The 14,638-nt window shown below is 37.9% G+C and overlaps 1 protein-coding gene across 15 annotated transcripts in view; it reads right to left on the reverse strand.

Annotated features, from left to right (window-relative positions):
- SORBS2 (sorbin and SH3 domain containing 2) overlaps positions 1 to 14,638 on the reverse strand; it is a 222,447-nt gene that overhangs the window by 178,037 nt on the left and 29,772 nt on the right. For all 15 annotated transcript variants that reach the window (XM_067468738.1, XM_060778609.2, XM_067468740.1 and 12 more), the window contains exon 2: positions 9,092 to 9,229. The gene's annotated coding sequence lies outside the window, so the exon portion shown is untranslated. The remainder of the gene's footprint in view (positions 1 to 9,091; positions 9,230 to 14,638) is intronic.

Raw genomic sequence — 14,638 nt, forward strand, 5'->3', positions numbered from 1 at the left:
GTTTAATGAAGAAGAAATTAAGGGAAAGAAATCACGACCATTCAGACAGCTGCTGCAGGAACCGCAAAACCATTAGGATGAATGAAAATGATTCATGGAGAAGAGCACATACAGGGAGAGCCCAGTGGTTGATCAAAATGAAACCAAATAACATGAACACCATTCCTTTGTATTTTGGGCAATCTAAGGGCTTATTTATATTACCAAAGCAGTGTAGGAGTTATTTCACACTGGACGTTTCCTCTAAACATTTGGAAACTCTGAACTAGGTAGGTGAGTCTAATCATATAGGAGTTTCCCCTACAGACTGAGCCATAATTGAGTAGGAAGTCCTATGCAGTTAGCTGCATGCATACTGCCCTGGCTTCCCAACACTATTAAAATTTTACACTTCTGAAATGTGATCATTATGCAGGTATGATAGGGGCCTTGTTTTGGACAATGGAGTCAGGGGAAATAATTCTTTGAATTCATGTAATAATATCATTGGGGAAAATATTAATCATCACAGTTAACTTACAATAGATGTCAAGCATTTTAAATAGCTAAGTGGGCGCTCTTATCAACATGATGCAGCTGTTTAAGAAAAAACCCCTAAAAACACTTCTACATAGAAAGTATATATTGTGTTGTCGAAGGATTTTATGGCTGGAATCACTGGATTGCTGAGAGTTTTCTGGGCTGTATGGCCATTTTCCAAAATCATTCTCTCCTGACATTTTGCCCCCTTCTATGGCAGGCATCCTGCCACAGATATGGGTGAAATGTCAGGAGAGAATGCTTCTGGAAGATGGCCATACAGCCCGGAAAACTCACAGCAACCCAAAGTATTATATTAATTTGACGCAAAATAGACTTCTGCCTAATTTCTTAGGTATTTATTGCCATATGGCAAAGAAAATGAAAGCAAATAGTAGACACCTCTCATAAGTTTGCTGGTTATTCTGGGTGGGGAGGAATTAAATAGTTGTACCAGAACAAATGTATTTTTAATGCTCCACTGCTTCATTTAGACACATATAAATGATAATTTAATGATTTAATGAGATGCTAATGTGCACAGACCTTTAAATTCAGTGTTATATGTGTGGATTTTTTTAAACCTAAGTGAGAGAATTACCAGCATGCTTTCAGGCAGGAATTCTTTTTACAAGTGCTGGATACAAGTTCGCACAGTGAGACATGAATAGGGTTTTGCACACACTGTGAAGTAACACATTTTAAAAAACACACTGCACATTACAAAAAGAAAAAAAAGTTTAGTTAACTAGCCACTGTTGCATGTGAATGACAACAGAGGAAACAGTATCCAGTTCATCATCCACTGATGAACTGGATACTGATGACAACAACCACCTGAAAGCGCTCTCCCCCTCCACCCCCCCCCTTTTTGGCTGTCTTTCTTTGATTTATTTTTCTTTTCTGTAACTCTAATCTGTATGGCATGATCTTATTTCATTACAGTTATATGCCTTGGCTCTCACAGTGTTATAATGTTCACTGCTAGAGTAGAAACTGTGCAGAGGAGGTGATGGAACAGGAGGATACACTGTGGGTACACTCTGGAGTCATTTGCAAATCTAATTCTGCCCTTGATTCAGCCTGTTGTGAATACAAAGGCTTCAACTTCAAAACTGAAGAAAAATTACACCAATTCTTACTATACTATGGTACTACGGAAGACAACAGACTGATTTGGCCTAGCCTGTTATACTTCAGATAAAAATATGGGGATATTGGAAAAGCTCAACACTTCATTGGAATCTGGAAATATAGGCTAAAATCCAGCATGGTCAGTGCTTACAGGGAACGGGTTTCTGCAGGTCCAAATGGGATGGGAACCTAAAAATATGGTCTGGAAATATGGGAAGGACTAAGGAGAAGTTTTTTGGCACCAGAAGAGACTGAAGGGATAGCAGGTGGTGACGAGGATGAAAATCCTACTGCTAAGAAAACTGTCGTGTTATATTTAGGCCAGTGGTTCTCAACCTATGGTCCATGGACCACCAATGGTCCCAAAGAACAAAAATATGGTCCACAGCCTCACGATTACTACACTGTTGCCTCAAAACCACACAACAGCAAGAGAGACTGGTCTTGCAAAGCCCTCTTATAGTGCCAAAGCAACTGGGATGTCGGGAGGGGAGAGGCTCACTACCCACAAAAGAATGCTAATGGCACATCAGCTCTAGATTATTAAATATGGTTTTCTGTGGGTGAGCAGATGGTGACTACTGGATGGCATATGTTCTGTATCAGAAACTAGAGCTGATGTGGTCTATCCAATGCAATTTTCTGAATCAGCACCCCAAATAATAAAACCAAATCTAAAGTTGACCAAAAACTGATTTGCGACCCTTTTGGTACTAAGGTTGGAGAGTGGTCCCTGGTCCAAGTAGTCCCTGGTCAAAAAAAGGTTGAGAACCACTGATTTAGGCAGTGGTTGGACTGAGTCTGAAGAAATAAGTCCAATAATGATGAAGCACAATTCAGATATATTGTGCCTATGGCCTATAGTGTCTTTTAAATTTTTGGGAGAGTTCTCAGGGTGATTGGGGGCTTTGTTGCCTGATGTGGCAGGGCTTTAATCTGCTTAAACTACCCTATTGACTAGGGGAGCCAAGGTTTTTAATCTCAAACATAAAATGTCACCCCAGATATTGTTGGGCTGCAATTTCCACAATCACTTACATTTGGCTAGATCTGATGGTATTATATGTTATTAGGGGTGATAGTTGACAAGCTGACAATTGAAAAGTCATATTTTCCCCAACTATGCTTAGGACTCTTATTATACTTGCTATTCATTGGACAAAAGGCTAACAGTGATATACAGGTGCACCTCATTTAACCTTGGGCATTACTTTAGCAGAAAATTTCATACATATGAACATTTCATAAGTAATAGGATAGCTTTCTGCACACCCCCAAAATGAAAAAAAAAAGTTCAACATTTTCCAGCAAATATTTTAGTCAAAATTAGCAATATATGCATGTGAAGTGAAGCAGCCAGGTCAGGAAAGCTTTGTGTGAATAAATTAAAAATTTCTGAACATCTTGGAAGTTGAGAACATTTGAAGGCTTCTTCCAAAGATTACTTTTCCTTTTATCAGAAAGGTGGGGGTTTTTTTTGTTTTCAAAATGGTCATGCGCATCTGACAAAGTAGGCAGAAATCTACTTTGCAGCAAATTAGTGTAATAATTTCTATGTGGAGGTGTTATTTTATTTGTTTTCTTAAACAAGGCTGACCCATACTTATGATAAATACTCTCCAGTGTGAAATTATTATGGCCAGTTGAAGAATTATATCCTTAATCATCATTGCTCACAACAAAGCTCCTAACTATATCTCTCTAAGAACCATTTTTTTCCTTAAGATTTCCATTTTTGTGGCCAAACCTATAGATCTGTGCTTTTTTAAACATGCGCGTAATGAGCTAACTGACGCGGCAGGCGTATCTACTCATCCCTTTACTGATCATGCATTTTCAGTATTTTGAAGGTGGGATAGCTGCCATTTATTTTGTTTGTTGGAGGTAGGCAAACCTACAGTAGCTCTTTCCCAAGCCGATTTTTATTGTATAATTTACTACAGGAACACTACTCCAACCTGACACAGGAAATCTGTGTTTTTCCAGCCCTTCTTCATCAACCTACTGGTGCTGAGAAGCTAGAAGATATATGTTGAGGGAGTTAGTGAGCTTAAAAAGAATTCTTTTAAAAGGAGCTTCTTTGTCAGAGGCTTTGTTAATCTGTAGTTCTTTGGATTTTAAGGACAGATGGGGAAAGGATAAATTTACAAAATACAAATTATATGAACAACTTTTTTCCTGATCTTTCCAGGCCCAAATTATAAGACTAGAAAACTTCATTTACCCATAATGCAGTGGCTCCTTACCTTGTCAGTTGTCTAACTGTATCCTTCACTACATCCTAGTGACAGTTTTCTTTATTTCCTTACACCTCCTGATTCTCAAGGTGGATAAGCTGCCTTGAGCTTTTAAAGGTAGTAGGGGAGATGAAGCCGTCAGGCTCTAACTCTCTTCAATGAGGAGGAAAACATAATCTTTTTAGAAGCATGAAATATCCAGGCTCATTAGTCGCATTCTTCAACAGTGAGAAACTCATCAAAAGTAAGTACAGAATTGTTTGTGTGATATGACGTCTAGAGAACAGATCACTAACACCCTGACCCTGAACATACTTACTAATCCTATGGGAGCTGCCAGTCACACCTACACAGAGCCTTCCCTCTGTCTCTGCTTTAAATAAAAAGATGTGAAAAGCAGCTTTATGAGGGGTGTTTTAGCGAGAAAGAGCAGCAGGGAGAAGAAGATTACTAACCCTTTCCTACACACCTCACCAATTATTGTCCATTGATATGCTTCATTTTGTTGATCTAATTCACTCATTTGCATACTACATTTTTGTAAACAAATACATTTAAAGCATTGCACAATTAAGAACCCAATGATTTTGTGCTACCATCACAACATATTTATTATGTGCTGTTCTCATAAAGAAATTGCTGAGGCTTCATTATAAAGGTAAGTACTACATTGCAAAGCACAGCTTCCCCTCAACCCAAGAGATATAGAAGTTACACACTCACATATTTGGAAAATATGTCTCACAATCACAGATGCAGAAGAAATTGATCCTGATTATTCCCATACCAAAAGAAAATCATGAACATTCAAAGGCATTTTCTTCTTTATAATTATTGCTCATGCTTAATATTGGACCCATGCACTCAGTTTTCAGCACTGAGAGGTCTCTGCTAACATCAAGTCTAGTTTGACTTCTACATATTCTTCTCAAATTCCTCCATAGTGTCCTACCAATTGCTCAACAGCACCAGAAAAATGCTTGAATCCAAATCCAGACAGCAGTCTGTCTTCTTGTAAGCACAAAGGAATTAAGCATGCATAAGCACCTCCATACATTTCAGAGAAAATACAAAGTTCATGCTTGGGAAGAGATATAAATAATTCAGAACTATACTACACGTCAACTGCCATGGCTCCATGTTAAGGAATCCTGTGATTTTCAGTCTGGTAGGGACTTAGAATTTTCTAGTGCAGAGGGGTCAAACTTATGGTCCTCCAGATGTTTCATCCTCCAACTCCTAGAAACCCTAGCCAGCTTGCCCAATGGTCAGGAATTCTGGGAGTTGGTCCAAAACATCTGGAGGGCCACAAATTTGACACAAATGCTTTGGTGCTCTTCCTTGTACTGTAACACTAGTGGTCTTGGGGAGGTAACTCTAAATATATACAATTCCCAGGATTCTATAGCACAGAACCTGGAGAACTGAAGTGGTATGAAAATGATATAACTGTGTAGGGGGGATATGGACATTGCTCTCTGTACAGAAGGAACTTAGGCAGCAAAGCCCCATTGGACTGAGTGTTAGGCACATCACTGAGTTCATGTGAAGAGATTTTCAAGACTCAGGGCCCTTCCACACAGCCATATAACCTAGAATATTGGGGCAGAAAATACCACAATATCTACTTTGAACTGGATTATCTGAGTCCACACTGCCATATAATCCAGTTCAAACCAGATAATGTGGGATTTCATCCAGGTGTGTGGAAGGGGTCTTAGGGCCCGTCCACATAGCCCTATTTCCTAGAATATCAAGGCAGAATATCCCACAATATCTGCTTTGAACTGGGTTATCTGGGGGCTCTTCTACACAGCCCTATATCCCAAAATATCAAGGCAGAAAATCCCACATTATCTGTTTTGAACTGGAATATAAGCCAGTGTGGACTCAGATAACCCATTTCAAAGCAGATATTGTAGGATTTTCTGCCTTGATATTCTGGATTATAGGGCTGTGTGGAAGGGCCCTCAGTAAAACTGAAAAGCAAACTGCAGGACAGGGTGGAACGACCATTGGAAATAAGTTCAGAAATATTCCTACATAGCTAGTTTAGAACAATACTGCATTTTCACTGTCAGAAAAGTGACAGTGCATAAAAGACATGTACTATCCTTTTCCAGTATGTATTCAGACAGAGGTGACAGTTCATATTTGAGTACAGGGCAATGTTACGCATGTTTGGACAGAAACAAGATTCTTCTTTGTTCAATGGGGCTCACTCCTGGGTTAAATGTACGTGTATAGGATTGCACCCTATTTAAGTAAGTAAGGTGCTGAATACACTTTTGTTTGCAGCTTTACAAGTAATAACACTAAGCTTTTGAAAACTTAAAGAGTTTTCTGGGAGAAAAAACAAGTTTTTCTTTAAAAAAAAACTAATGGGGATTTCTAAAAAAAATATTAAGTAACACATTTGACACCATTAGAGGCCATACAAAGAGCACACTGTCAAAGAAGGAACCTGCACAAAATGTTACTGTTTGTTCTCTATGAATGCAGAGGTATATTTGCTAAAAGAAAGACATTCCATTCCTCTCCAGAGACTTCCGCTTCATTCAGAACTACAACAGGGCTGCGTTCATATCACTTCCACATTCAGGTTAGGTCAGCACTTCAGTTACAGACTCCCTATTTGAGGCAGAAGCAACATTTATTCACTTAGTATAAAATTAAACTAAACTATAAAACTAAACTAAAACTTGGCATCACTCTGTTCCAGGTTGAGAGCAGTTTTATTTGTAGGTGATTTTGCTATTAGCAAGGGCATTTAAGCATTGAACTAGTGGAAAATTATTATGAGTCAGATGTTTTTAGGCACCTACAGTAATTCCAATAAGTCAAGTATTACTTTAATGAAAAAAAGAAGTTGGACAAGAATTCTACAGGATGAAGTCCAAAACATTTGCCACTTTCCACGCTCCTCTACATAACGCACCTATTGAACGACGAATGTAACAAAAACAAGAAGGAAATATTTAGGACACAAATATCCATTCTTTCTAAAAGAAATATAGAGACTATAGATACGATGGAAGATTATTTTCATTTGCACAAAATACTTGATGGATTTATAACTTGCTTTGTTTTTTGTCAAGTGTGTGTGTGTGTGTGTGTGGGGGGGGGGTATTTTAAATATGCAATTTATTATTTTTAATGGATTATTTTTACCCATATTTGGCCTCTGAAACAAAAGTGGCACTCAATGAACCACAGAGGAGAAAAATTAAAATAATAAGTTAGAGAAAAATATTATACTTGCAGTTAACGCAAGAAGGATGTAACCTTACCAGGAGATTTTCTAACTGGAATTAAGGTGGCACTGGATTTATGCTTAGTGAGTCTCAACCTGGAAAGTATACTTTCTCTCATAGTCCTCTACTGCAGAAATTTGACATGATTTGTCAGTACCATGCGGTCCCCATATTCGTGGGGGGATATGCTCCCAGAGCTCACATGGATATGTGAAATTGTGGATAATAGTGAGCCCTATTATTTTGAACAGGATGAATGATGGAGGTGCTAAGAAGAGGATGCCACTAGTACAGGAGGTCCTAAGTGTATAAGTGAAACCACGGATAAGTGAAACCACATGTGATTGTTCCATGGTAGGCAGTGGTTCTCTGCAATGGTCCTCAACCTGTGAATCCCCAGGTATTTTGGCCTACAACTCCCAGAAATCCCAGCCAGTTTACCAGCTGTTGGGATTTCTGGGAATTGAAGACCAAAACTTTTGAGGACCCACGGGTTGAGAACCACTGTTATACTGTTTAACATTATGCTATTCTGTCTGGCTGTGTCTGTTATATTCCACTTACGATCTTAAAGTTCACATACTTCAATTTTTCTGTTCTATGGTATGGAAGCCTAGAGATTCCAAATACGGCTCCAATAAGTCCTTGTCTGTGTCTCTGGTGACTCTTTTCTCCACTTCATCAGGTCACAGCAACCACCAGCCACAGCTTAATCTGCTAAGTGAGTACTAGCAAACTTGATTGTGGTGGTGCTGCTGTCTGCCATCTGCAAGAAAATTCAGCATGGTTCTCCCCTACTTTTAAGCAAATTTCTACAGGTAACTTTTATATTAACCCCTCATTGATCTGTTTAATTGTTGCAGGATGGGCAAAACAAGCCATTTGACACATGACTCTTTCATACTACACAATTGTTATACTTTGATTCCACTTCATCTGCCATGGCTCTGTCCAACTGAATTTGCAGTGCTTAGAACTTTTGTCCAGAAAACTATAGTGTCTCATTAAAGTATCAACCCCAGAATTCCAAAGGATTCAGATGTGGCAATTAATTTGGTATAAAACTGTTATGATTGTGAAATGAGAAAGTTCCCTCAGAAAAAAGGATCAGGCTTAAAAAGGGGAGGGGGCAAAAAGACCATGACTGTGGTGGTGGTGTTGGGGTAACAAACAAATTGTAAACTCTTGCAGTCAAACAAGAGAAACAGGACACAGAAATTCTAGCTCAGAAGAATGGAGTTAACAAACCAAAGACAGCAGGAAAAGAGTAGCCCATGGCCATCATCTAACTAATTCGGGTTTAGCAAATAGTCAGTGTCACTGCAGGAACTGAAATTAGTCTTAAACAATTACTGCATCAGGAAGCCCTGGGCTAAGAAAAAATAATCAACAGAAAATATGAGATCATTTTTAGTTGTTTCAATAGAATAACTTACACAGTGCAATAATGATATTTTAAGTATTGGTAGTAAATTACAGGGTTCTGAATTTTCAGTACTTAAGGGCAAACCAAGAGCTTGCAAATAAAACATCTGACTCTGCTATTTCAAATGCTTCCAAATGCAAGAACCAGAGAGATTAAAGAAACTAACAGGAGAGGGGGGAAATCAGATTATCATAGATGTCTTTCATCTTGAATAACTAATATAGCACCATGCACCCCAAATTTCACAAGATGAAGCAATACAACATTGAGCTATAATCATGCTTCTGCATGTTGTAAGAACATTAATATTTCAAAGGAGACTGTGTGTGTGTGTGTGTGTGTGTGTGTGAAAGAGAGAGAACACAACAGAAAGAGCAACAGTAACTCTCCATATTTCTCTGTGGCAGGTTCTTATGGTATCCTAATTAACGACCAAGGAATGTCAGCTATGAATACAGAACAAAACTGTAAATCCTTAAAACATATGCACACATACACATACAAAGAGGGGAGGTAATTACCAGTCAGACGAGTCGTCTTGCTTTTCGGATATAGGAGATGTAAATATTTTTGTTCTTGTAAATCCAGATCTTGTTAACTTAGGCCTTTCTTCACTTTTAGCTTCTCTAAAGGTCTAAGTTTAACTGAAGAACAAGAACCTGCAACAGAGAGAAAAAGAGAAGGCGATAAGAGCCCAGAAGAATTTCAGCTGCTGGCTGCGGCTACTGTTCTAGGAGCATTTGAGCTATTTTCAGCACTCGTTGAGTTTGTCTGCAATAGGAGAAACCAGGAAAGCACAGAGGCAGGAAACTCACAGGAACTTTGTTTGCTGCTCAAATTCCACATACATGCTTGCAATGTTAAGAAAAATGAGATTCAGACCAAACACTGCTGGTTTGCACAAGAAACAGACTGAAGTTGCCTTCTTTTTCTTCAGTCCAGAGTGAGCAACCACTGGCTAAATGAAGTCAGTATTGTGCACCATTAACCCAGTTGCTCTGAAGTATGAGGTCTCTTTTCTCTGTACACTTTATTGTGCAGGCAAAAAGCTTTATTTTGGATCTCTATAGTATCACTGCCCAGCAATAAACCTAGCTTACTAAGAAAGGGGCCAGAAGTTTATTTCAAATTTGCAATCAAATGTTTGGAATCAGCTGCCCGACTATTTCTGAATCCTAGTGACCTGATGTAGTTGACATTATGGTGCTTATTTTAGAGGGGAAATCAGAGTCCTATTGGCATTACGACTATTGACTTGCTTAATATGGTGGATAAGGAACAACTGCTGAGTCCCTCTGCAGAGGTAGAGAAGATCGGGATATAAAAGTTTTAAATAAATAAACAATAAACTCTAAGATCTCCTCAAGATGTGATATTTTCTTCTTGTTGTTGTTGTGTGTTGTCAAGTTGTTCCTAGACCATGGCAACACTAAAAGGCTTGTCTTCACCTTCTTCTAATTACCGTATTTTTATGGTTAGCCCTCAGTGACGTCAACCTAAATAGTTACCAATCGTTTGTATATATACTATGCATATATACAAATTTTCAAATATAATATATTTTACATTACATTTTAATGTTATATTGTATTCTATAAGTTTAGCTCCTATTTTGTACAAACCTATTAAAATAGAATAATCAGATTATTATAGATGACTTTTATTTTGAATTACTAATATAATTGAGCTATTGGGCTGTACATCAATTTAATATACAAATAACTATGTTTATTGGTCAAGATCCAATGGTGTACTTGATTATCCAGAAAAAGTAAAATAGGGACATCCCCACTCCATATCCCTTTGTGCTGTCAAAGGTCAGCTCTGGAAGCTGGGATAGGATGGGAAAAAAACTGATGAAGCATCAGGATCCAGAATAGCTGCACCATTACATTCCAATAACTGTAACAACCTTATATCATAATCCAATATTATTAACCTCATTTGGATAAGGCAGGAAGGAAACTTAGGTGAAGAGAAAAGCTTTATTTATTTTGTGTCAAAAGCATCGCATAAATAAATCAGTATAAAACTGATTAAATAGAGGGAACATAAGCAGCTAAATAATTTTAGACCAAAAACAGACAACAGCGACCACATTGTCTGTATCTTTAAACAGTTCTTCCTCTGTGCATGAGGCAGGACATTGTGGGCAAACATACAGATGCTGAGTTGTTTGTTCTGCTCCACAGTCACACAAGGTGGAGGAATCTTCTAGGTAGAAGAAAAGCTGAACCCATGACAGAAACAAGACTCAAATCCACAGCTTCTCAAGTTTCATAACTGGGAGATGGGCTTTCTTTAAATTCTTCTATCATGCCAGGTTTAGGTGTCATCTATAAATTGTTTTCCTAATTGTGACTTGTCATAGAAACTATGCATTATCATAATTGTCATCATTTTATTTCTTACCTGTCTCTCCTTGTGACTCGAGGTGGGTTACAGCATAGTTAAAACACATAAACATTGTAAAATTTCTTTAAACACACATATTAAAATGCATTTCTATAAAATACATACTAAAATACACAAAGCAGAGATTAAAACATGATGAAACCACCCTCCTCTCTCAGGGCTTATTTTGCACTGCTCTTTCTAGTATTTTTACTTCCACTAGTGACCTGAAGTTAACTTTTTTTGTTTGGCTACAAAGTACGATCAAGGTTGTGTGCTCTTTCTCTCTGTCTCAGGCTTCATTCTGTTTTTAAATCATGTGCAATCTTCCACTTAAATGGCCAGATCAATCAGATGTTTTATAGCCTTCATTATGAGGTAAATCCATCCTATAGCCTGGTTTTTGAAACCCAAGGACATCATTTACAAGAAGTTCTGTTACTGCCAGGCATACTAAGTCCAAGTTACAAAAGCAAACAATCATATTCAGAATTTAAAGGACAAAATGAAAAGCACTGAAAGCATATCATTCAAGTATTGGCAACACATATATAAATATACAGAAACATGTATAGTGGGCCCTTGCTATATACTATATATTAAAATCCATGGATGCTCAATGCCCTATTATATATAATTGCGTGGTGAAATGGTGTTTCATTTTAAAACAGCAAAATCAAGATTTGCCTTTGGGATTTTTTTCAAAGCTGTGGATGGTTGAATCTGTAGATGCAATGGAGGGCCAACTGTAATTACAAAAGGAAAAAAATCAAAATATATTTACTTTCATATTGCTTTTCCTACCCAATTTATCTATCATTGTTTAAAACAAAATACTGCTCTACCAGTTACAAAATCCATGTGAGTTTATTCAAAATGGAACATAGTGCTCCCAAATTCTTGAGCTCTCCAGATCTTGCATCAGTTAAAATGTTACAAAATGCAAGTGGAGAGCATCCCTGGTGATATAAACACCGTGTTGTCCACAAACGATCCCAAGATGAAATGAGGCAGCAGGAGTCAAGACTAAGAAGGGAAGGGAAGTAATGGGAAAGAACCCTATCTGAATGGAGCTGCTACCAGATGAAGCAAAGGCCAGAAAAAAATCTTACCAAGGAGAATGCTAGCTCCTATGAGCATCTGCAGGGTCAGCCCAAAACTGTATCCATCACGCCCCCAAAGCTATATCCATCATGTAGAATACACCTGAAAAAGCAACTGAACCTCAACATTGATAGGACCTTCTCCTACACATAAGGATGGCCAGTGTAGAAATTACGGCTAGGAATAACATAAATATTAATCAATTTCATTCTTGCAGTTTTGTACTTTTGCTCCATGCAAAAATTATAATTCTCAAAGAGTATTCATAGTTCAGGACTTATTCTGTGCAGAAAAACATGCATGTAGGATTTTTGTGAAAAAAACATTTTTCGCACAGAAAATAATCTTCCATTTTATGTGCAGGAAAGTCTGTTTTCTGTGCAGAAGACTTGTTTATGTGAAAATTCATTATTTCTCATGCAACCCCCCCCCCCCTCCTATGTTCAATTTTGTTGTCATTCAGAATAAATCTTGAACTGCAAAGATTCTCGTCTATCAAGGATTCATCTTGCTAATTTTTTTGGCACCCAAGAAACTTGTTTTATGATCACGGGGGAAAAATTTCAATAATTTTTTCCATATCCACAACACACACAGCTTTTCTCTCACCATGTGTTGACAACGAAGATGCCCATATTCTTAACCTAATAATTTCACAGGTTTTAATAATTTGATTAATTCTGAATATTATAACTCAGTATTGTGATGTTGTTGGTAATCTTATTGTTTAATGTATTATAAACTTGTTTTAATTCTATCTCTTACCCAGCTTGAATTCTATTTTTGTCATGGAAAGATCGGATAAAAATGATAATCTGGACCCAGATCACATTGGACATAATTTACCAAAGGCTGTACTTAACGTTATTACTTATTACTATGTCTGTCACCATATCCATTTTCCTCAGTCCTAGCATATGTTTTGGTCATCTGGGTCCTGTCTTATTCAGCCATTAATAACTTCTCCTCCTCCCTATCTATGGCATGGTATCTCATTAGGGATTCAAATCAGTCGTAGTACCAGTGAAGATAGTAAGGCAGGACTAGATTGGTCCGCTCCCCAGTCTGCAGTTCTGTTTTATTATAAACAGTGCTACTGGCATAGTCACAGACAAAATTAGGATTGAGGGAAAGTCGCCAAGAGATGCCACATTACTTCTGTTTACTTGCAACCATTCAAATAGCAACCAAGCTACCCTACAACTGGTTCAAAATTATATGTGTGTGTGTGTGTGATTGTGCTGTGTTTCTCGTTCATAACAAGAAAACCATGTACATTTGCATTTAAATTGGTTCAAATTACTCATTGCTGTCTTTATCTCATCTCTTGCACTTGTTTATTTTAAAATGAAAACACTAATGAAATGCATGCATTTGTGGAAGCTGCACCTGGTTATCTTTCACAAAATGCACTCAAATTGCAGGCACCAGGAGCATCAAGACCACAAATGAAAATTTAATGCCCTCTATTTTATTTTCTAACCCAAGGAATGCCCACAGCATACTGAATGCATGCTAAACTGGCTTTCCATAGAGAGCCAGTTGCTTGTGAATAACTACTTAGCTTTTCTCAGAACACTGACCTTCATTGAACAGTCATTTATTCTAGCTTGCAGCTTCCTCTCCCTTCTCCTTGTAGACCTCTCCTCTTGAACAAGACACCTTCCATCTTTCAAAGACTGAGACACTGTTTCTAGAAAATGGCTCAGAATGTAGCATTACAGGAAGTTCTCAGGGGAGACAGCTCTTCAAAGCAGTAGTCAGAATATGGCTTTGGGCCTGTGAATGACTGGCAACAGCAAATTCCCTCTGCAAGCAAGAGCTCTCATGGTCAAAAGGGCCCTCATTTGATATCACAGACCATATTCTTGCTAAGAATATGGCACAGTTCAGTATTTGTTTCTTATTTGGATTCCAAGTTCCAATTCTAGCTGTTTGTCGGTGACTGGCTTTTCCCAGTCTTAAATTCAATGCTTCTTACACTCCACCTTATCACTGCTATTTGGCTTTTTCCACAATGGAGTATAAGCAGACACAACTACTCCTGCCCTAGCCAGAAACAGAGCTATAATTATTCCCTTTCCTTGAAAGTATTCTCAGCAGACAGCTTCCATCTACCTTAAGATCGCCTCATTTACCAGCAGCACAATATTCAGTCTGGCAATGTAATGGTTTTGTTGTAAATCTTACCTTACCTGCTACTTTTACAACCTTTAGTAAGCTTGTTAATGTAGGGCTACTTTGGTGTGTTAATCATTTATGGCATCTATAATTCTCCACTTTTGATTGCTTTCAAAAAAATATGTGTTTTATAGACTGTAAATGTTATTAAAAGTAATGCAGGTTCTCTCTCAGCCATATACAAGTAACTCAAAATGCCTATTAATTAAAAACAGTTCTGAAAAAGATTTCAGAAACTCAATACCTACACAAGTGGGGCCAGGATCATGTAGTTTTGAGTGTTGGAACTACAACTCTGGAGAACAGAATTAGAATTTCCACTTGACCAGGAAAACCTACACTCAGAACACCTCATCAGACAGCTGGTGGCAGAAGGAGGCAGTGGTCCA

Source organism: Anolis sagrei, chromosome 5 (genome assembly GCF_037176765.1).
Source record: "Anolis sagrei isolate rAnoSag1 chromosome 5, rAnoSag1.mat, whole genome shotgun sequence".
Classification (NCBI taxonomy): Eukaryota; Metazoa; Chordata; class Lepidosauria; order Squamata; family Dactyloidae; genus Anolis; species Anolis sagrei.